The following is a 22,305-nucleotide window of genomic DNA, read 5'->3' as shown; positions in this document are numbered from 1 at the left end:
TTTTCATGGCGGTGTGCCCCCCATGGAAACTGCAGCGGAGAGGAAACAATGGGGGCCCTGCAGGTCTCCCTGTTGCCTCAGGGCCATGGTGTGCATGCAAGGGTGCACATGTTGTGCCCCCCTGTGTGCATGCACCCTAGTTTCTACAGAACATGGGCTGATGGACGGCCATGCCGTCCAGGAACTGCCTTTGATGCTCCCATTGTGTTGCCCTTTTTCACAGGCACGGCTGTGGGACAGCCAAAGATACACATACCAGACACAAGGAAACTCGTAATCTGTTGGTCGGTGCTCACGTGACTTTGGTGGTGTGAGAGGGGGCGGCGGCGGCATGGCAACCCCGCTCCCACACCACCAAAGTCATAATTGGGCCCAGAGTGATAAAAGTGATACATTCCAATGCACAGTTTGTGATTGTGCTGAATATCATAAATTTCTTACAGGACTTAAAAGTAGAAGTGCACATTGTAGAATAAACAACTGAGTGAAAACAAATGGTGCAATCGAATGGCTTTAAGAATGCAAAAGGTTTTCAAGTGAAAGATTACACACAGAGATCTTTCTGGGCACAACATCAACTTGTAGTGACTGTGAATACATTGAATTCAAAGCCGAGCCCTTAGTGATTACTGCATGTAACACTGAAGTAACAAGGATTGTAGAAGTAAAAAAACTCCACTATACAACAACGTGCTCCAGTGCAGGTGAGAACTTCAATAAAACATATGATATAGAAAAACAGATATTTTGACTAAAATTTAAATCGACAACTATGCAGAAAGTCTTTGCAGAGACATAAATGAAACTGTGGAGTCATACAATGAGAGAGGACGGTATCTGAACCTGAGACATTACCAAGGAGACAGTCCAGTGCCATGGGAGAAAGCACCTTTCAAATATGGTAGACCTCACCTGAGCGTATCAGAGATTGACAAAAATAAAGCATACCATTGATCGTCTTTAAGGACCAGCCATACACATTGTGGGATCTTTAAGGTCAGCAAGGCCTAACAAGAATTCAAAGACATCGTAGAACTACTGGGAAATAACTTTGAGAGCGCAGAAATGGAACTAATCTCTTGAATTGTTTCCATGCCCCTAAGTAGAAGCAAGTAGAGAAAATGCCTAGATATGTGAACGAAGCAGAGATTATCCTACACCTAGCTTACTCAAAGAATGAATAGAAGCTACTTAAATTGATTTCTTGAGGTTGTAACAAATTCTAAGAGGAGGAGGGTCATATATCACGATGATAGTGAATCTAAAATCAAGAGACAGAGTAAAGAAATAACTGTTCTGTGGTGAACTAAGGAAAGAAATGTATATTGGTGGCGGAACATTGGCAAACTTTGTAAGATAACTATAAGATACTTTCATGCCCATTGGAGCACAAGAAACTCCAGAATTTCATCAAGAACACGTTTGTCCTGTTCAAACTCATCTAGATGAAATCAAGCACATGTTCACAAATTCCTGATGTCTCAGAAATCTAAAGAACAAACATTAACCACATCTGAAAGAAAAGGGTCATAACCTTCCTCTAGAGAATGAAGAAAGCCCTCACAGTCTGGCTTCCGAGCGAACCACAGCACCGAGACCGCCCTCATCGCTGCCACCGATGACATACGAACTCTGATGGACAATGGAGAAACAGCAGCCCTCATCCTCCTGGACCTCTCCGCGGCCTTCGACACTGTCTGCCACCGCACCCTAGTACAGCGCCTCGGCAACATCGGAATCCAGGACAAGGCACTGGAATGGATCACCTCCTTCCTCGACGGCAGAACACAGAGAGTCCGTCTACCACCGTACAAGTCAGAGGCCACCGAAGTCATCTGCGGCGTACCCCAAGGATCCTCGCTGAGCCCAACCCTCTTCAACGTCTACATGAGCCCCCTCGCGACCATCGCACGCCAACACAACCTGAACATCGTCTCCTACGCCGATGACACCCAGCTGATCCTCTCCCTGACCAACGACCCCGATGCCGCCAGAGCCAACCTGCACGAAGGGATGAGAGAGGTAGCCGAATGGATGTCGACCAGCCGCCTGAAACTGAACTCAGACAAGACGGAGGTCCTCATCCTGGGATCCTCGCCCTCCGCCTGGGACGACTCCTGGTGGCCCCCCGCCCTGGGCACCGCACCTAAACCGACGGACCACGCACGCAACCTGGGCTTCATCCTGGACTCCTCCCTCTCCATGACCAGACAAGTCAACGCCGTCTCCTCGTCATGCTTCAACATCCTGCGCATGCTACGGAAGATCTTCCGGTGGATCCCCACCGAGACGAGGAAGACGGTCACCCAGGCCCTCGTCACCAGCCGACTGGACTACGGCAACGCCCTCTACGCCGGAACCACCGCCAAGCTCCAGAAAAGACTCCAGCGGATCCAGAACGCCTCAGCAAGACTCATCCTCGACATCCCCCGACACAGCCACATCTCCGGACACTTGAGAGACCTGCACTGGCTCCCGGTCAACAAGAGAATCACCTTCCGCCTCCTCACCCACGCGCACAAAGCCCTACACGACCAAGGCCCGAGCTACCTCAACAACCGGATCAACTTCTACACTCCCACGCGCCTCCTCAGATCAACCAGCCACGCCCTCGCCGCCGTCCCCCGCATCCGAAGAGCGACAACAGGAGGAAGGTCCTTCTCCTACCTGGCTGCCAAGACCTGGAACTCACTCCCGTCCGACCTGCGCATGACCCAAGACCACCTCTCCTTCAGGAAGAAGCTCAAGACCTGGCTGTTCGAGCAGTAACGGCACCCCCCCCCCTCCCAGCGCCTTGAGACCCTACGGGTGAGTAGTGCGCTCTATAAATGTCTTGATTGATTGATTGATTGAAATCTGTAGAGCTCAAGTGCCAAGAGAATCACCTGAAACCTAAGAGAACAGTGCAGAGAACCTTACTATTTCTGTCAGGAATGTGATGTAATGACATATGTATTCAAATATGCACCAGCTTCAAAGTACACCATAGTTAAAGGTTCGTAATAAATAACTTCAGTTACTATTTTGTTAAGTTATTGTGAATATTGAATCTGGTGATGTTTAATACTTCCTATACAATGTCTGGGCTTTTTCATGGCTCCACCTAAAAAATGATACAGAACAAGGGGTGAACTAAGGTGACCACATTGTCATAATGATACACCTCCATATATGAATCAGTGTTCAATTGCCGCCACCCCATGATTCTGAGTGAGCAAAGACACAGCATAGCCCTGTGGTTCCCAAACTTTTTAGAACCATGACCCACTTTTTAGAACAACAAACTTTTGGGACCCACCTAACTTTAACTGACATGAGGCCGGCAATTAAAAAACAAAAACCTTTATTTTCAAACACATTGGAGATATTCCACATGAATGCTGGTTAGACATACATTTTTGTAGCAGTACAATCATCACAGGGTAGAACCGTGCACCATCAGTGAGATTTCCCCCCATCCCTTATATCAAGTAAAACATCAAGGGCCCGATGTAGGTAAATCCCATTTACCGATTTTGAAATACCGAATTTTACCGATTCGGTATTTCAAAATCGGTAAATGGGATGTAGGTCCCAACATCTGGATTTGTTACCGAATCCTTAACAATTCTTTAATTACCGATTCGGTAAATACCGAATCGGTAATGCCCATTCATTCCTATGGGCTTTGAAGCCCATAGGAATGATTAGGCATTACCGATTCGGTATTTACCGAATCGGTAATTAAAGAATTCACAAGGGTGCAGGGGGTGTCACTTTGACACCCTCTAGCACCCCCAAAACGGGCATGTGTGCAATGTGGCACACAGACATGCCCTAAGGGCACGTCTGTCTGTCACATGGCACATGTGTACATGCACAGATGTGCATGTACACAGGAATCGTTTTTTTACCATGGATTTGTATTCCATGGTAAAATACCGATTCTGTAAGCCATGTGCTGATGGAACATAGGCTACCTACATTGCATTTTCGGTAATTTTACCGAATCGTTATCATTACCGAATCGGTACATATTACCGAATCGGTAAATTTACCGATTCGGTAATGATAACGAATCGGTAAAATTACCGAAAATGTGCCCCTACATCTCGATAGCCCTTTACCGATCGGAAACGGCCGAAAATCGGTATTTTCGGCCGATTCCGATCGGTAAAGGGCTACCTACATCGGGCCCCTAGGGCCCGATGTAGGTAAATCCCATTTACCGATTTTGAAATACCGAATCCTACCGAATCGGTATTCAAAAATCGGTAAATGGGATGTAGGTCCCAACATCTGGATTCGTTACCGAATCCTTAACAATTCTTTAATTACCGATTCGGTAAATACCGAATCGGTAATGCCCATTCATTCCTATGGGCTTTGAAGCCCATAGGAATGATTAGGCATTACCGATTCGGTATTTACCGAATCGGTAATTAAAGAATTCACAAGGGTGCAGGGGGTGTCACTTTGACACCCTCTAGCACCCCCAAAACGGGCATGTGTGCAATGTGGCACACAGACATGCCCTAAGGGCACGTCTGTCTGTCACATGGCACATGTGTACATGCACAGATGTGCATGTACACAGGAATCGTTTTTTTACCATGGATTTGTATTCCATGGTAAAATACCGATTCTGTAGGCCATGTGCTGATGGAACATTGGCTACCTACATTGCATTTTCGGTAGTTCTACCGAATCGTCATCATTACCGAATCGGTAAATATTACCGATTGGGTAACTTTACCGATTCGGAAATTATAACGATTCGGTAAAATTACCGAAAATGTGCCCCTACATCTCGATAGCCCTTTACGGATCGGAAACGTCCGAAAATCGGTATTTTCGGCCGATTCCGATCGGTAAAGGGCTACCTACATCGGGCCCTAGAGCTGGAACACTTTTCACAGTGGGCTTCTGAGAATTCCTGGTGTTAATACCAGTAATTTTACCAAATTTGAAAAAAAAACCTCTGAAGCGGAGTATGGGGTAGGGCCTCATACCCATTTTTGTGTTAAAAAAGACCCAGTGGTGCAGTTTGGACTCCATATATATATTTTGCCGTTTTAAATAGTGCAAACAATACCCAAGGGCATTGAAGCGCTTTACCAGATTACATTAAGTAAAGTCAGATTAATTTTATTTACAGCACAGCAGATTAAGTGATTTGCACAGAGCCAGTGATGGGACTGGAACCTGCTTTCCCAGATCCAAAGTCAGCAGATCTGGTCCTTAGGCCACATCCATATTTCTCAACTTTTGTGTGAAAGTTATACACATGGGGGATTATTGTGTATGATCATGTGTAGTGAGCAGAATTTGTGTTGAAATGGTTATGTGAAGTAAATAAACAGCCGAAATAATACTGGAAGTCTGTTTTGGGAATATTTGCAAGGGTTTGCTTTAAAACTGGATTTAGGGATGTAGTTCAGCACCTTTGCACCAGTGATATTGGAACGATTTCCGGAATGACGGTGTTGACATCAATATTACATCACTGAAGTCATAGGGATTTTGAACAATACTGATAAGGGTGTAGTATGTAGTTGGTGGTTCATTCAGGAGCATAGCGTTGCAAATATATTATTAACGCATTGTGTGGTAGCGCACTGTCATTTACTGACACAATATTTTGATGGAAATTGCCACTCATTTTGCACAGACTTACAGTTTTACTGATAAAAGTATAAAGCAAATAAATGACAATGAGTGGAAATCAGGTTTCAATGAATATATATCCTTTGTTTGGATTTGTTCTGATCTTAAATAAATCTTTTGTTTCCATCACACATAAGAATTGCAAAATAAAATATGCTTCATTTTTTGCTTTTCCGATTGCTGATAATTCTGAAATATGTGTATAGTTCATTTATAGGTATTTAAATGTTGTTAAGTGTTCCAAACAAATTACATCCTACAGCCATTCCTATTGACGCTCCTTGTACTGCAGTAAGGTTGTCACATGGTTCACTTTACAAACTACTCTCACTTTGCAGTCAGAGAAAGAAAAGCAGACACCAATCTCTGTGGTAAAAGAATATGCAGCAATTTATCAGAAGACAGCCTGACATTTGACGGATGTCTTTGAAGCACAGCAATTGTGACAAAATGTAAAGGCCTCTTTATTTATTGCTCTTTTAGCAACTTACGGCCAGTAATTGACTGGCAACCCACCAGTGTGACTCACAGTTTGGGAACCCCTAGTGTAGCCAATTAGTTTAAATGGGTTCTAGAGTGTGTACCCCAAGTTGTTGTTTGGTGCCGTAATAGGCTCCTACATTTCCTGGTTATAACTGTGTGTCACCATGTGCAGTCTCTGCTACAATAGGTCAAAGTCAGGGAACACAGGTCCTGAGATCCTAGATTCAGGATTTTGCTAAAAAATGACTTGTAAGGGAGAGCGATCCTAAAATCATGATGTCACGCAAAAATGACATAAGGAAGAGTGATCCTTCTTTTTTTTGTGTAATAAAAAACAAACAGATCATCAAAGTGCTGGAACCAGTGAAGAGAGCTTTAAATGATACAAGGAGTCTATAGTCAGCAAATCTGAGAAGTGGTGCCTATTGGTGTATCTAAAATTTACTGAAATATGATAAAACTCTCCTTGTCTGGTGGCAACGGAGACAACAGGGAGTTCAGTGTTCAGGTCGAAAGGATAAGAAATTGTGACAGGTGAGATCAGTGACTGCCTGATGGAGTGAATACTGTACCCTTCTCTTACCAACCACAGGAATGACAAACCAGCGATCAGACAATTAATGTGATCTCAAGCTTGTGTACTGCAGCATATGTGCACTGACTTTCTGTGAAGGTTGTTGTACCTTTGAAGATGTCATGTGATGATCCTCTGGGTTCTTCCAGTGAGGAAGGAGGTGATCCATCTGAGCGTGTCCCCTTGGACAGCCATGTGGTGGAGTATTTTAATCAGAGTGTGGTGAGATATCGTGTCGAAGGTTGCAGAGAGTTTGAGAAGGATCAGAGATGCTGTTTCTCCTTGGTAGAGGAGGATTCAGATGTCATTGGTGGCTGTGATCAAGGCAGTTTTGGTACTGTGATTGCTGTATAAGCCAGATTGGGAGGTGTTGAGCAGCAGGTTCTGCTCCAGGTGTGTCATGAGTTGCTTCTTGATGATTTTTCCAGTACCTTTGCTGGGATTGGAAGCATGGAAATTGGACAGTAGTTTTTGAGTTCATTGGGGTCGGCGGAAGGTTTTTTGGCTAGTGGTCTGACTTCAGCATGTTTCCCGGTGTCAGGAAATGTTGCAGTGGTGATAGAGGCATTGAGCAAGGTAGTGAGTTCCCAGCCAATCCTTTGGTTTCCAAGGTTGATGATGTGGTGCGGGCATGGGTCTGTGGGAGCTCCTGAGCGGATGGGTTTCATGGTGCAGGTGGTGTCCTGGGTGGATGGGAGGTTCCAGGTGGTCAGTCTGTTGTTTGTGTCGGTTGTGTTAGTGGTTATCAGTTGAGAAAGTCCATAGGTGTGGGTTGGGTTTTGAAGAATCTGTATATGGTTGCAAGCCTGTTGTCGAAGAAGTCATTGAGGTTGTTGCACAGCTCCTGTGAGGGTGTGATGTTGTTTATGCTGGCAACCAGGTTAGAGAATACCTTAACAATGTTGAAAAGTTCCTTGGTGTTGTTAGTGCTGGTTTTGATGTGTGTGGCTAGGGCTGTCTTCTTTGTTGCCCACAGCAGGCGGTGGGAGAGGCTGAGGGAGGACTTGAAGCTTGCCCTGCTGCAGATGTTAAAGAGTTAAAAGAGTTCAAAATAGAAGACATGATTTTGATTGCATTGTTTGCTTTTTCCATATTTTACATGGAATCCCAGAGATACACTGACATTTTCCGTTCTGGGAGCTGGTCATGTCAAACCCCAAGTGATACAGCAACTCTGATGACCATTTTAAAAATGATGAATATATTTTGGGGGGTTTTACACGTTATACGCTATGATTGGTATATCGTTTGATAATCAGTGTTTTGTGGTATTTCTAAAACACATCTAATACATCTCTATGCTACCTGCAGCTTTGGTACATAGCTTCAGTTTTCATTTGTTCAGGTTAGATTCGTGCTAGGCCGCAACATTAGCTACGCGAGTCGCATCAATTGTAAAATATTTCTAGTAATGCCTCTTCCTAACTGCAAAATTATCTTTACTATGCTACTTACAGCACCAGAACAGACCCACACCAAACATGGCAATCATTAAGTTGAATGGTAGTATAGCCTTTATTTTGAGTTACTCTGACAAACATTTTTCATTGTAAAAAGAAGCCGAATGGCTGTGATGAAGTTCAAGGATAATCTTCATTTGCCTTTTGCGGATTCATCAAATTATGTTATGAATTGTGATATTCATAGTTGCTTCTCCGATTGTTTACTATTCTTGTTCCTCTACTTCAGACATGGTGTGAACTCCCTATAGAAGTAATCAAAAGATTCTGTGCGAACACAGGTCGTTAAACTAATTCTGTTCCTAGCAGTGAGCATTATCTATGCTATATGGTTTCTATTGATTTCTCTAAATGTGCACAATATAGCATGGAATTCTGATATTCTTACACACCATTTGATTATAGATATAAACAACAATATAGAAAATTGAACAACAAATTCTCGTTTTACACTGTTATAGTCTACACGATGAACACTAGAGGGCAGTGTCTACCAATTAGTATTGCATATTATTCTGTTTTTTGAGCATTTTTCCCCATCTTTCATGTTTCTATTTGACCGAATCCAAAAAAACGTTTAAAATCCAAGTTTATGGCAGCGGGGTAGCAGGGTTACCTGGACCTTGGAGACGCTTAAAGCCAGTCCTGCTTTCCTACTATTTAAGTGCGTGGCTGGAGTGAATGCAACACATTTACTTAATGATTAGATGTAAATCTTAATTATTGAAACCGACTCTGAACACTGCTCTAATTAGTCATGTTCTGCAGATTGAAAAATGAGACTACAGCGGCTATTTGTTGTTATTGTAATGCTTGGTCAGCCAGACATGGAAGCCGTGGCAATTTACCATGTGAAAATGCCTTGTTCCTTATCTGCAATGATGTTTCAATTATTTGGTATTAAAAAATGTGCATAAAATGTGACCACGGTCATTCATGCCTTTGCCACCCACCTCCCGAACATTGAAACATGGGGATTAAGTTTTAGTTGCCGCTTCGCAACAATGTGCTCAATATTTCAAATCTCATTATTAAAGAACGTAAGAAAATACTCTTATCGTGTGATCGGTTTGCAATAGTATATCAATGCGCTGAAGCAAACAATTGGAAAATGTTGCAGTCACTTAGCCAGCTCTATAAAAGAATCCGCATCCACCAGCTGTCCTTCAAGTTTCCTGCTAAAGATTCTTTACAAAAGGTTAAGGGGATGTACGACATTACAACGCATGCTTTTACATCGCATGCTTTTACAACGCGAGTTTTACCACGCATACCATTACAACGCATAGCGCTTTGGGGTGCTGGATAGTGAATTATTTAATTTACTATTCCAACTCCAGTCCCCGTGGATAGTAGGGAAGGTGTTGGATAGTAAATTAAATCTATTCCCTATCCTAGAGCGCCCCCCAGCGCAATGCGTTGTAATGGTTTGCGTTGTAAAAGCTGCGATGTAAAAGCATTGCGTGGTAAAAGTTGCGTTGTAAGTGATGTTTCCCGGTTAAGGGTATGAGTGAGGTCTGGTGGCTCAGAGTTCTCATTCATTCACTCCAGTAATCTGGGCTTGATATCGTGGTCACAGGTTCGAATGCCAGCTGCCTGTACTCAGCCTTCCATGCTTTTGGGGCTGATAAAAGGAGCCTTACTGAGTTTGGTAACAATACAAATCCCGTGTTCCCTACCTAGATGCCCCAAAGGGTGAATGTTCGCTTTATTAATATACATGTTATGGTTATAAATACAAACAGACGCATTATACACATAGGGTCCAAGCCAAAACTGTAGATTCTATATTGTTGGAGTGTACAATAAAGTGCTTAAAAACGCCAAAATGTTGCCCATGTTTGAATGCTCTGAGTCATAATATTGTACACCAGTGGTTATTAATGCTTTGACTTCTGTGGACCCCCCTCGCCCCACTTAATCCAAATGGGAGCCCGGGGACTCCAACCGAATCATTATTGGATTCCGGAGACCCCCACTGATCCATTTATTGAAGTTGAGGACCGCGGCTTAATCAATTTTTTATAATTTGAATTTCAAAACAATACTCTGAAATGCAAAAACAAGCATCACTCAACACACACACAAATGATGAAATATTTTATTTAATTTGCATATATATATATATAAAAAAATCATTTTAATGAGAAGGATGCAGGTTTTCTAAATTCAACTGAGGCCACCAATTGTCCATACTATATTCTGTTTGAAGCATCTGCACTGCTCCTACGAATAAATCTGAGGACACTAACATAATTTGTATCCCCCAATTTCAAATAACTTCACATTTACAGAACTTTTTTTAAAATTGTATATTTTGCCTCTTTATTTATATACACTTGATTACTCTGATTATATTATTTAATTTCCTAGGCAGTCGCAGATCCCCTGAGTAGGCGTGGCAGACCCCTTGAGTTTACCAGACAGGGAAGAACAACCGTGGTATATTATTTATTTTATGTAAAAAGGACAGTGCCATCATTTGTTATACAATTAGTTTACAGTTTTTATATAGAGTTAAACAGTTCCAGTATATTGTTGTGAATAAATACTCATATCATAAAATCTCAGGGTCTGGTTTATATATTCGCGGAGAAGATACTCAGTCGCAATGGCAACTGAGTTCCCTCCTCACCAATATAGTGGGCCACTTGCCAAATTTAACTGCGGGCAGACCTTAAATTTGGCCACGGCAGACACTGCTCTGGCTCCACAGTGGGCAAAAATCTCTGACAGCCCTGGGGAGTAAGTACCTTTTGGACAAATGGCTACATGGCTGTCCACCTAATTTAGATGGTTTCACATGTGGTCATATTTTACTTTTCCTTCCGGTAAGGCACGGGAAGAACATTCCAATGCTCCCCTCACCAAGGGAGAAGCCATCCATGGCGAGGGGAGTGTTGCGTTTTTTTCTTTTCAAAAAGACAATTCAGTTTTGGGATTTTCTTTTTGAAAAGAAAAAAGATTACTGTTTACTGCAGGTCTGTATCCTTCTGATGCAGCCCTACAGCAAACAGTAAAATGCATTAACAGGAACCGTTGTGAAGGCGGTTCCTGCCAATGCCTTTCTAAATGACCACCAGTTAGGTGGTTTTTTATAAAAAATGGCGGGCAGAGTAGTCTCGGCATGGGGGATATAAAGTCCTCTGCCAGGCCAAGGGAGAATTCTCTGACCGGCAGTAATTAAATCGACCATTATAAAAAATGGGGTGACCCAAAATGATACTGGACCTGGGTATGGTTCGTTATAGAAAACAATGGTCTTGATTTTTTTTGAACGTGAAGTGAAGACGCGCTTTTCCCAGCAGTGACCCCGTTGGCACACGTAAGGAAGAGAACTCACCCTTCCAGCTGGGATTAGATCGCCACTATCCCGACTGTATCCACTGACCTGAAGCAGTTGCACTAACCGCAAACTGGCAGTAATTCACACGAGTACCAGATAAGGAGAGGATTACTCCCTTCCCAATAGGATTAGGAAGCCTCGACTGACTGACACGTGGGATTCGGCGAACTTCATGAGACATTATTGGACACGCACGACAATGCCCTGCATCGATCATTGATTACTCTGACTGCCCTTAACTACACAAGGGAGTTTGACACCACCTTGGTACTAAGGTGGTCATCCCGTCCTGAAGAAGACCTGCAGCCTGAGGCCCCAACTTACCCACAATCAATAAGTCGGGTCGAAACGTCGACACCCCCATAAACCCCTCTTGGACCACGAATACCCCTATTTGTAAAAATGTGCTATACAGGATTGTGTATTTTGTGACATTAGTGATAAAGAACTATGTTTGAATACTAAATGCGGCCAAGAAAAAGCGACATGAAACAGTGAACCAGTCTGTAATTCTCTATGTTTTAAAAAAAAAAATCACAAACCTTTGCTCTTTTCACCCACCTTTCCAATTCTTGAGCGCCTCCCTCTTGCACGTTCTTAGGAGTACCTTCCTTATGTACCAAAAGTGTCAAAAAACTGAACGAACCTTTAACTTATTGTTGAAATTCGGTGGATTAAAATATATTATTCTCCAACAAGTTAGTCTGGGCTGTTGCATAATCAGTTGATTGATTGTATTTATGACTGTGAGTAATTGGTGTTTAAGCTAAAAAAAAAGGAATTAACAAATATAGGCCTGCTTTGTTCAGTACTTAAATCGGGCCCTATGCGCTTTATTGGTGCTGGTAGGCACCACCGCTCAATTTAAGGGTCTGTACTAGTTTTCTCAGTCAGACTTTGATAGAGAGCAAGAGAGAGAGGAAGTGAGAAGGGGCAGAAATAAGGAAGAGAAGGAGACTGACAAACAGAAAGCAGGGATTAAAAACAACATTCTAGAGTGAGATACAGATGTGAAGTGTAGGGTGCTGGACGAAAGAGGCATGAGGCCAAATCAAAACAAGACAGCCATGGTATTCTTCAAATCCTGTAAACCCTGCATTTGGCATTGCTGGTGGCAGGCTCCAAAGAAGAACTCAGGGCACCTGCACTTTTGCTGTCTTTTTTTCAACAAAAGTACTGATTCTGCAAATACTTCCCATAGAAAAATGCAACATATTTTAAAGTATCATATATCTTCTTTCACAAATCCTTATTAAAAAAAATAAAACAGTAATACCTGTCCTCTAAAATCTCCCAGGCCAAGACATCTCCTTAAGCTGACGCCAAACAGCTCTGCATTCATAAATATTAGGAAAACGATCAATGTGGGGGTGACAATGTACAACCTCCTCCGTGCTGAGAGCTTAGCAATGGAACTCATACACACCTCTTTCTGGAGTGGTCTCAGAATATCGCTGTTGCAAAACTAATGTAGCAAACCAGGTCGAACACAGTTATCTAGTCTGCATCAGAGGTGCGACTGGAAGGAGAAGGAACACCACTAGAAGACGTTATAGTTTACTGTTAACTGTGGCTTCCAAAGTTAAAGCTCCATCTTAAACTTGGAATATCTGGACCAAGAACCATACTCTGAAACAAAGCCTGTTGACATCAACAAATTACTATTCAGATCCCAAGAATGCATCTCCAGTCCCCTTAGTTGTACTGACCTCTCTTCTCTGCTGACCAACAGAAGCAGCCTTACATTGTCATAATTTACCTAGTGACTCTCTTGGTAATTGGGGGAGGGCAGCTATGGTCTGAAGAGAGTCTGGGACAAAAAGCCACATTGCTGAATAAGCTAAATTTCCAAAAGGAATTATTCAGCACAATCAACCAGTAAGCAAGAGCCCTCTCAACAACTCTAGAGAGGTGACTGGAAAGTGCCATTTGAAATAAAAGAAGCAGACCAGATCAGATAGATAGTGTCGTGAAGAATGTGAAAAAACCTCAAAAAATTCTCAAATAGATAGAAGACCAGATTTTACAAACTTCTGAACATGCAAAAGAGAAACGGGAGTCTAGCTAGTGGCTTGAAGAAAGAACAAGACGCACTTGCAATATCCTTGAAGATAAGCAAATCACATACCCAAATGCAACACCAGATAAAATGAAGACACAAAGTTTGGAAGGGTCAAGTTGCCATGGATGATCCAATTCACTTATCTGTTAAAAGCATTGGAACAAGCTACAGTAGATGTTACAAAAGGGAAACATCCTTTACAACGCAACTTTTACCACGCAGTGCCTTTACGACGCAACTTTTACAACGCAAACCATTACAACGCATTGCGCTGGGGGGCGCTCTAAGATAGGGAATAAGTTTAATGTACTATCCAACACCTTCCCTAGTGTCCACGGGGACTGGAGTTGGAATAGTAAATTAAACGATTCACTATCCAGCACCCCAAAGCGCTCTGCGTTGTAAAGGTTTGCGTCGTAAAACCGTGTTGTAAAGGCATGCGTGGTAAAAGCATGCGTTGTAATGTCATACATCCGTTACAAAAACATGCACATTCCATAAACCCTTCAAAAGAGATAACTGATTCAAAAAGCTACTATAGATGTCATGAAAACATGCACATGCCACACACCCAACAAAAGAGATAACTGATATGTTTGATCTAAGGTATTTATTGCTTAAGAACACAAGAAAATAAAAAAATCCATGCAGTCAGTAAAGATGGATTTGATGTGATTGTGTTGTCATAAAAAAGCATCGACATTCAGGTCACTTCAATACTTTCTAAAGGTGGGGACAAGAAAGGATGGGCACAATATAGGAAATTGTAATGAAGCACGGGCGGGCAATCAAAGATCACAGGCTTTTGATGATAATTTTATCTAAAACAAATAGTTGAGATACAGGCTTCAATGTAACGAATAAAAATGTTGAAAGGATAAAAGAAACGAAAACACAAAAAACAATATTGTGAAACCACAAGCTATTACTTACCCTGAGCTACTACAAGACTCTTCTTTGCCCCAAGAAATTCAAAGGACTGAAAGGGTACAATTTAAGAAAAATCTACAGCCAACATCTAGGCGATCTATTATAAGGATACTTGTTGTTTATTCATCTACAGGCAACATCTAGGCGATCTATTATAAGGATACTTGTTGTTTATTCAACTTTGTTTTCTAGTCATGGTCTCTCAACTCTGTCTTTGAAGGACATGTTATGGTACCCTCACCACTTTACCCCCTTGCCAAATATGATAGGCTCTAGATTATTTTAAGATAGCTGGTACCGGGTGTACCAGTGTATCGCATATCCCTTTAGGAGGGTGGAAACATACCTCCCGGCGAGGAGGTATGATTCCAAAGTGTTTAACACCAAACACAACATGTTTCTAAGCAGCCTTTTTAGGTCAAGCCTGGAATTCGCATCCAAAGGATGCGTCCAGGTGGAGACTTATAGCTAGCTGACTCGGGGGAATGAAGGACAAGAAACTGCCATGCGCTTCTCTTCGGCCGGATTACACTGCGTGCACGCGCACCCACACACACGCATGCGCACATCACAGCCACACGCATACACAGCCACATGCATACACAGGCACACACACACACACCCCCCGTCGCCGCCGCACCTACACACACTAGCGCACCTACACGCACACACAGAGACCCCCCCACACACACACCAGCGCACCTACACACACGCACGCACACATACAAAGACCCGCCGCCGCCGCCGCCATCGCACACATAGACACACACACACCAGCACCGGACCCCACTCACCGGCTACGCAGGATTTCTCTTCTCTGGGGCGGCCCCGGGGCTCTCCCTAGCTCACGGGAGCCCCGGGCCGCGGGAGGACTCGGCTTCTTTGCTCCATCCCGGCGGGCAGCCAATCATAGGCCAGCAGCAGGCGGGACTTCCTTCTTTCTTCTGGCCCGGCCCACGTCTTCTCTCCCGTTGCCTGGCTTCCTGCCTCAGGGGTCCGCCAATGGCAGCGCGGCCCCGAGCAGGGAGGCGGGCACAGCGTTTCCTCGGGAATCCCGGGCCCGTCGGCGGTGATAATTTATTTGGGGACACAAATAATTTAGGACGAGGCGCTGCGTGACAAAGCATTTTTGATCCGGTCAGGTGAGTGACTCTCTCTGGTGGCGGGCCGTCCAATTCAAAATATACATTATATGAAATCACTCAAGAACCGGATTCCCGAGTGGAATCACTGCAATAATAATAACCAAACTCTTGTGCTTTTTTAAGCGCCCTGATGCCTTACAGGCAGCACAGCGCCGTAAAAGTGGCAATAAATGTTATAAGAATCTCAAAACCCTTTGCAAATGGAAAAGGAGGAAGGCGCGAGCTGTAGAAATGTTTTCACATTTGACGACAGAGATACAGTAATTGGAGGGAGCTTTACCCTCGGGGATTCATGACGAGCCCAAAAAGATTCCATGGCCGCCTCGTGGCGCTGGACGGCAGCCAGTCTCCAGGCAGGATCACAGGGAGTGGCGCGGAGGCCTGCAGACATTTAAAGGCATAGTTTTATTTTGATAAACTACGGGTCTACTTTTGAAATATCAGATGGAAATGTTGAGCTGTGTGGTTCATAATTTGAATATATTACTGATGGCCATTGTTCAACATGTGTTGCAACACTGCAGCCCACTTGTTCCACATTTGGACATATTTTGCCCCAATCAATTTTACTCCGAGGAAGAAGCTAGGATTGTGGATGGAGTCAACTGTGGCTGACAGAGTCCCCTGGGGGCCCGGCGCACCCTGTAGGAAGTCGGTGGTCACTTCTCCGAAGACGCACCTTGCTAACCTCTTGGGGGTGTGTGGGGGGAGGAGTCAGGGGTGCCCTGACCCTCTTGTGTCCTATAGCTACTGCTTACCTCCTCTTCAGTCCCCAAAACATGTCAGAGTTCGGGTATTGTTTTGATGTTATTAAATATAATGATTTGTTTACCCTTGTGATGTAATCGTTGTTGGAGTGGTAATGTGCTTTGAGAGAGGACGGTGTGCGCTGTATATATGTACGTGTTTGTGCACGGTTTATAGTATACACTGTCCCCTGCTGGCGAATGCGAAGTCTACACTCATTGATGCTTGATTTGTATTTTGGTATTTATTGTTGACCTAAAGTTGGCTTGTTTTGGTTAGATCCTGGGTTTGTCTAGCTGTGCTTCGGAGCCCTCGAGGCACTGTAAACAGGATCCCAAACCTATAGGAGAATGCAGAAAACGCGCTAAGTCTCAGTAATGGGGGTGTCGGCCGGGGCTGGGGCTGCTGCACCCCATTCACCTCAATTTTAAAAGACTGACAGAACGCAGTAAAGAGATAAAACATTTCGTATTCGTGACCAGCCAGCAGGGGGGCGTGGCTTCGGAGTTGTAGGTGCAGGCACGTATGTTGACAGAATCTAAAGTCACTTTACCTGCCTCATAGGGGATGTCTGCCCCCCCTCCCAGCTCCCAACCTGCTCCCCATCCCCCCATCGTCCAGCTGCGCCTCGGCAGCTGTGGAGTAAACCCGGCTTAGCACTCCTCACGATGACTGACAGCCTTTTAAAGCGAAGCTCGGGGTGTTATTGTGGCACCGTTGCTCGCATCGCAGCCTAGCGCCCAGCACGCTCAGGCTGATTCTAGGCGCTACCCCAGTCTGGGACCCTCAGTAATTGACTGTTTTTGCAGAGAAGCTGGAGACCCCGCTCGGAGCTCTGTATTACCAGCAGGGCCGGCGCTGCACTGAGGCGCGCTCCAGGCACCGGGTGTGCGCGTTCACGAGTCCCGGCGCAGGCCCAGGGGTGAAGTGATGCTGGAACTGGCCCTGTTCGCACTCACTTCTCGCCGCAATAAACTGGTGGCACCTATGCGCGGTCTGTGTGCGAGGATTTATGTCCTGGAGGCTGGCGACTCATGCACGTGACTTCACTCGAGAGACTCCGGCTCACACTCAGCAGGTGTGAGGACATACTTCACAGCGCACTAAAGGCCATCTCCAGTGTTTGCAGGACTTCCGTTTATGTTTCTGTGCTCATCTAAGCTTTAGGCAACTGTTAATGCTGGATGAGGCCTGTTTGTAAGCGCTCCCGCGATAGGAAGATGTTCGAAGAGAAGCACAAAGTTGAACGGAGGTGTCCACGATCACACAGTTTGTAGAAGTGGAATTGGACGGATTACAACGCTGGTTGCTGAGCTGATGGACCATGTCTGCCCTTCCCTTGTCCTTGCGGTTAGTCTGTGATGCACCAGCGCCACTGACACTGCCGCCTGCACCGTACCACCCCAGACACTGCCAACTAGGCGCAAGTGCCTCGAAGTAGACAGCGCTGCCCCAAACGTTGCAGCCCAGTATAAGTAAGTGTTCGCCGACATAAAGCCTTGGAAAGATGTGCAGAACTAAAGACACTGCCCGCCTCAAAATAGGTGCAGTTGCACAGTAGCTGCCTAAACTGTATCTCCCCCGTGCATGCTGGTAAATGCAGTCATTTGTCCTGCCCCTCAGGGTAAATGTTGTGTTTTGAAAATAGTCATTCATTCCCCAACCACACACTCCAAGCTTCTATATTAAGAGCACAGAACAGCCAATGCACACACAGCAGCAGTGCCATTTAAACTAGCACCGAACAGGTGCAACCAGACTCCGACCCACGGGCTAAGATCGTCCTGCAGACAGAACAGGAAGAACCCTTCTGTAAGAGTGCACATCTCATACACACTGCACGCACATATGTTTTGATATTCTCCATTCTGTGCAACAGTTCAACAACAACTGGTTCAAATATGTTCTCTCAATGTTTCAAGCTTTATTTCAAATGTGACAAAAAGATGTTAATATTTCACTTCTGTTCTTGGATTTACGTCACAATGAAATACACTGAACATAATCTTCACAAAAGTTATTTATAAAAGTTTATGCTATTGCCATTATAAATTACAATAACTTTCATTTAAGTATTAATTATTACAAAAAATAAAAGCCATTGTTATTTGTAATATCAATACATCTAAGTCACGTAAATACAACACATATTGCATTACAAATGCTATAGGTGTCACATTTGCGAAAGGTGTAACTATTGACACTGTAAATGAAAAAGCTATTAATTTCACTATTTTCAAACCTAACACATAAATAAAAAAATTGTCATTTACAATACCAATAGCTCAAACTTTCCTAATGCGAGACCTATTGCATTGCAAATGCTTGTTAAAGTTAGCATTTACTCCGAGGTTATAATGCACTTAAAACTATATGGTTTGCTGCATCACATACAACCTCTTAAAATAGGTTCCGAAGGTCGCAGAGGGGCTCTGCTCATGTATGGGCACCCTCTCACATAAAACCCAGCACCCTGCCTTCAGGATTGATAAGGCCTGCCTTAGGTGTGACTGATAGGTTTGTATGTGTAGTGATATAAGGTAGATATGGTCCTATATCTAAGTAAGGGGTGCATGCACCACCTTACACAAGCTGCAGTAGCAGACCTGTGGTGTAAATTTGAGTGGTCTCTCAGGGGTGGCACAATACATGCTGCAGCCCCTGGGAGGCCTCTGGGGTACCTATGCCCTGGGTATATAGTATACCATATACTAGGGACTTATAAGGGTATCCCAGAATCCAATCTTGAGTGTACCTAAAGAACATGCAATTAATTTAGAGGGGAAACTGCTAGTCAGCTAGGCTGGAGTCCTGGATAGCAGGATCCCAGCCAATCTTAAGTAGAAAACAGTGAAACATCAGCAAAAAGTGGGGGTAACTATAAGAAGCAGATCCTACTCTCCTACGTGCATCACTCTGGGATGCATATGTGATTGCTTCAGGCCTCCCACCAAGACACCCTGACCTGTTCTACCACCCAGACTTCGACGTATCTCAGTGCCCTGCATTTCATCTGCCTCACCAAGTCAATGTAATCGAACTTCAAAATAATAAACGTTGTAATTGGAAGCCCCAATTCCTGTGGCATCCAAAGGGCACACGGCTCTCCCCAGGGCCGGCTGTCTCCTATCTTAAGCTCAAATCAAGCTGGAGAGGAACACATTCAATTCCACCAAGAAGCATCCCATTATCCTCAGTGAGAGGGCCGCAAAATAGCATAGTACATAGGGGAGAATTGACATCTTATCAATGTCCCAAGTGGAAGAGATGCAATCTAGTCCAAACAGGAATCGACAGACTCAATGAGAAAGAGCCCTGCTTAGTTTACCCTTAAATAGGTGCTCATTATCACAGTGCGCTCAAATCCCCAGATAATTAAATCAATCAATCAGGTTTCTTTTAATGCGCAACTACTCACACGTTAGGGTCTCAAGGCGCTTGGGGGGAATCAATCAATCAAGTTTCTTGTAAAGCACAACTACTCACCCTGTAAAGCGCGATTACTCACCCAAATGTCTCAGACACCCACTGTATCTGAAGATCCAATAGAGAACGTTGCTAACGGAGGGTATTCACATGAAGTGTGAAATAGATATGACTTCCTCCAGTTTATGTTCAGGCCAGAGACACATGCAAAGTCTGTCAGAACCTTCATATCTACCGACATACTATTCACCGGATGCCTCAAAAAATATTAAAGTATCATCCCGTATTGTGAAAGAATATGTGGACTACCTAGGGCAGTATAGCCCAATACAGAGCCTTAACACTATGGGTTTGATTGCCAATGAGAAAATGTAGGGGGACAAGGGGCAGCACTGCCTGGTACCTCTGAGGATAGATCGTTATCAGGATGTAGTGTAGCTCCTATTTTCCCAATAGGCTCTGCGCATTGGAATAATACCTACAGCAGTAAAGGCCTAGGCCAGACGTTAACTAGGTCTACTACTGTCGATACTAGACTTAAGTTTTGGGTTTGCCAGCTTAGCTCAGAGTTCGCTAGAAACTTTCTCGAATGTTCAAGGAGGAATTAACTTCCCTGATTAGACAAGAAGGGATTTAGTTTCTGACAACCATAGAACATGACAACTTTGCTCTCCCCTAATCAAGAGTCAATCTCCAGAGTCGTGTGAGCACAAGGCAATTATTTTACTCAGTCAGTACGTGCATTCTTAGTCTCATCAGAATGTAGAGAAAAGGAAGAGACGGGCGTGTTCAATAAAAAGGTGTTATTTATTGATCAGTCTCTTTTCTCATACATGAGAAATGGATCGATATTATTGCAATACTTATAGTTAAGTAAAGTGCATACATTAAAAGCAATAGTATAAAATAATACTGTAAAAACATTGATATGGTTTCTGAGCCATATGATGTTTCAAATGATTAAAATATATTTACATACACATATACATTTGACTAAACGTACTCAACTGGTGTTTCTAAATACGCCTACCCCGTGTACCTGACCTAAGTCTAATGCGTGGGCGGGAATAGAAAGTTACAGTTTAAGTTAAGTTTGTTTTTGCCAAGTGAATAACTAAAGAATTCTCTGTGAGGGGTTATTCAGTTCTGTACCTGGAAGTTAGGATGAATGAGGAATGGTATCTCTTTCTCTGCTCTCGATATTCCAGGCTGCCTGCGAGGGCTACCCGGAAGCGCCGGTGCTGGGTCTCTCGGCTTGAGATAGCAGCGCGTCTCTCAGCGCGTCAGGAAGGCGGGGCTGCTGCCAGCGGGGTCTGCTTCTGCTCTCGGCTTCGGCAAGTATGGCTGCTCCGTCTTGTCACCACGCGTGTGTTTGCATAGGGCAAGATCGGCAATATTTATACCTTAAAGGTGCCGAGATTGACGTAAGGATGGACATAGATACGTCAATAAAGATGTCATACGACTTGCTCGTTAGCACATTCTTTTACTAAAGTTCTCTGTGAAATCAAAACAATGGCCGCACGGATTATCCAGGTTGTCATAGGTTTGATTTGTTATGAGAACGTCTTATGCCTTATCAGGGGCTGGAGGAATGTCGCTTGTCTAATTAGATCTCAAGCGTTATGACCTAATCAGATAACACGTTCCTGTGCCGTAGTGTGACTGCGTCAGATAACGGTATCTGCATCATGGGAGCTTTTCTTGCCTCATGGGCTGACTGTTAGTTAACTTGATAGTTAGTTTAACCAGAACAGGGTCAGGAATAGGGGGATTGATTCAGAACCTATAGGAATACACGACACCCACTCCACGCTAACTATGGTCATATTTACTAATCTATGCATAGTATAACATAGTACAACATACTATAGAGTATAGTGTATACCATACCACCCCAAAATACATAAATGCATTTTGAAATTTTCAAATATACTGAAAAATTGCAGTCATATATATTGTATGCACTTAAGCTATGAATTAAATGCAAAAGTAAACACGCATTTGTATGCATTATTGCTAATTTGGTATTTGAGAAATACACATGAAATGGCTCTTAATATGGCTATACAGAAAGAAAGTTCGAGACCATTTCATCACACAATAAAATATCTTTATGAACATACCAGCGGGCAGCTAAAGTCTAAAAAGTATCTAAAAATAGAAATCTTAGTTCTCTAGGAATAGTTTCTTACTTTAAGCAGAAGATCAGTGTCCCGGAAAAAATATGGGAAAATATTTTAGGGGGTTGCTGAAAAATTGCTGTCCGTGAACTGGATTGTAATTGTTCATCTGACTTTATTTTTAAAGTTGAAGGCCGAATTCAGGGAACGCCGTGTGCGAGTTTACTAAAAAGTCTCTATTTCTGTTCTGGAGAGAACATCATATCATTCAGGCTTTCGAAAAAACTGTCAACAGCTTCATGGGAAAGTTCCACTAAGTCGGAAATAGGTGTAACCATGCATTCATGTGCATGATTGTCTCCA

The sequence above is a fragment of the Lissotriton helveticus genome, chromosome 5_1 (genome assembly GCF_964261635.1).
Source record: "Lissotriton helveticus chromosome 5_1, aLisHel1.1, whole genome shotgun sequence".
Lineage (NCBI taxonomy): Eukaryota > Metazoa > Chordata > Amphibia > Caudata > Salamandridae > Lissotriton > Lissotriton helveticus.
This window is presented reverse-complemented; position numbering follows the sequence as displayed.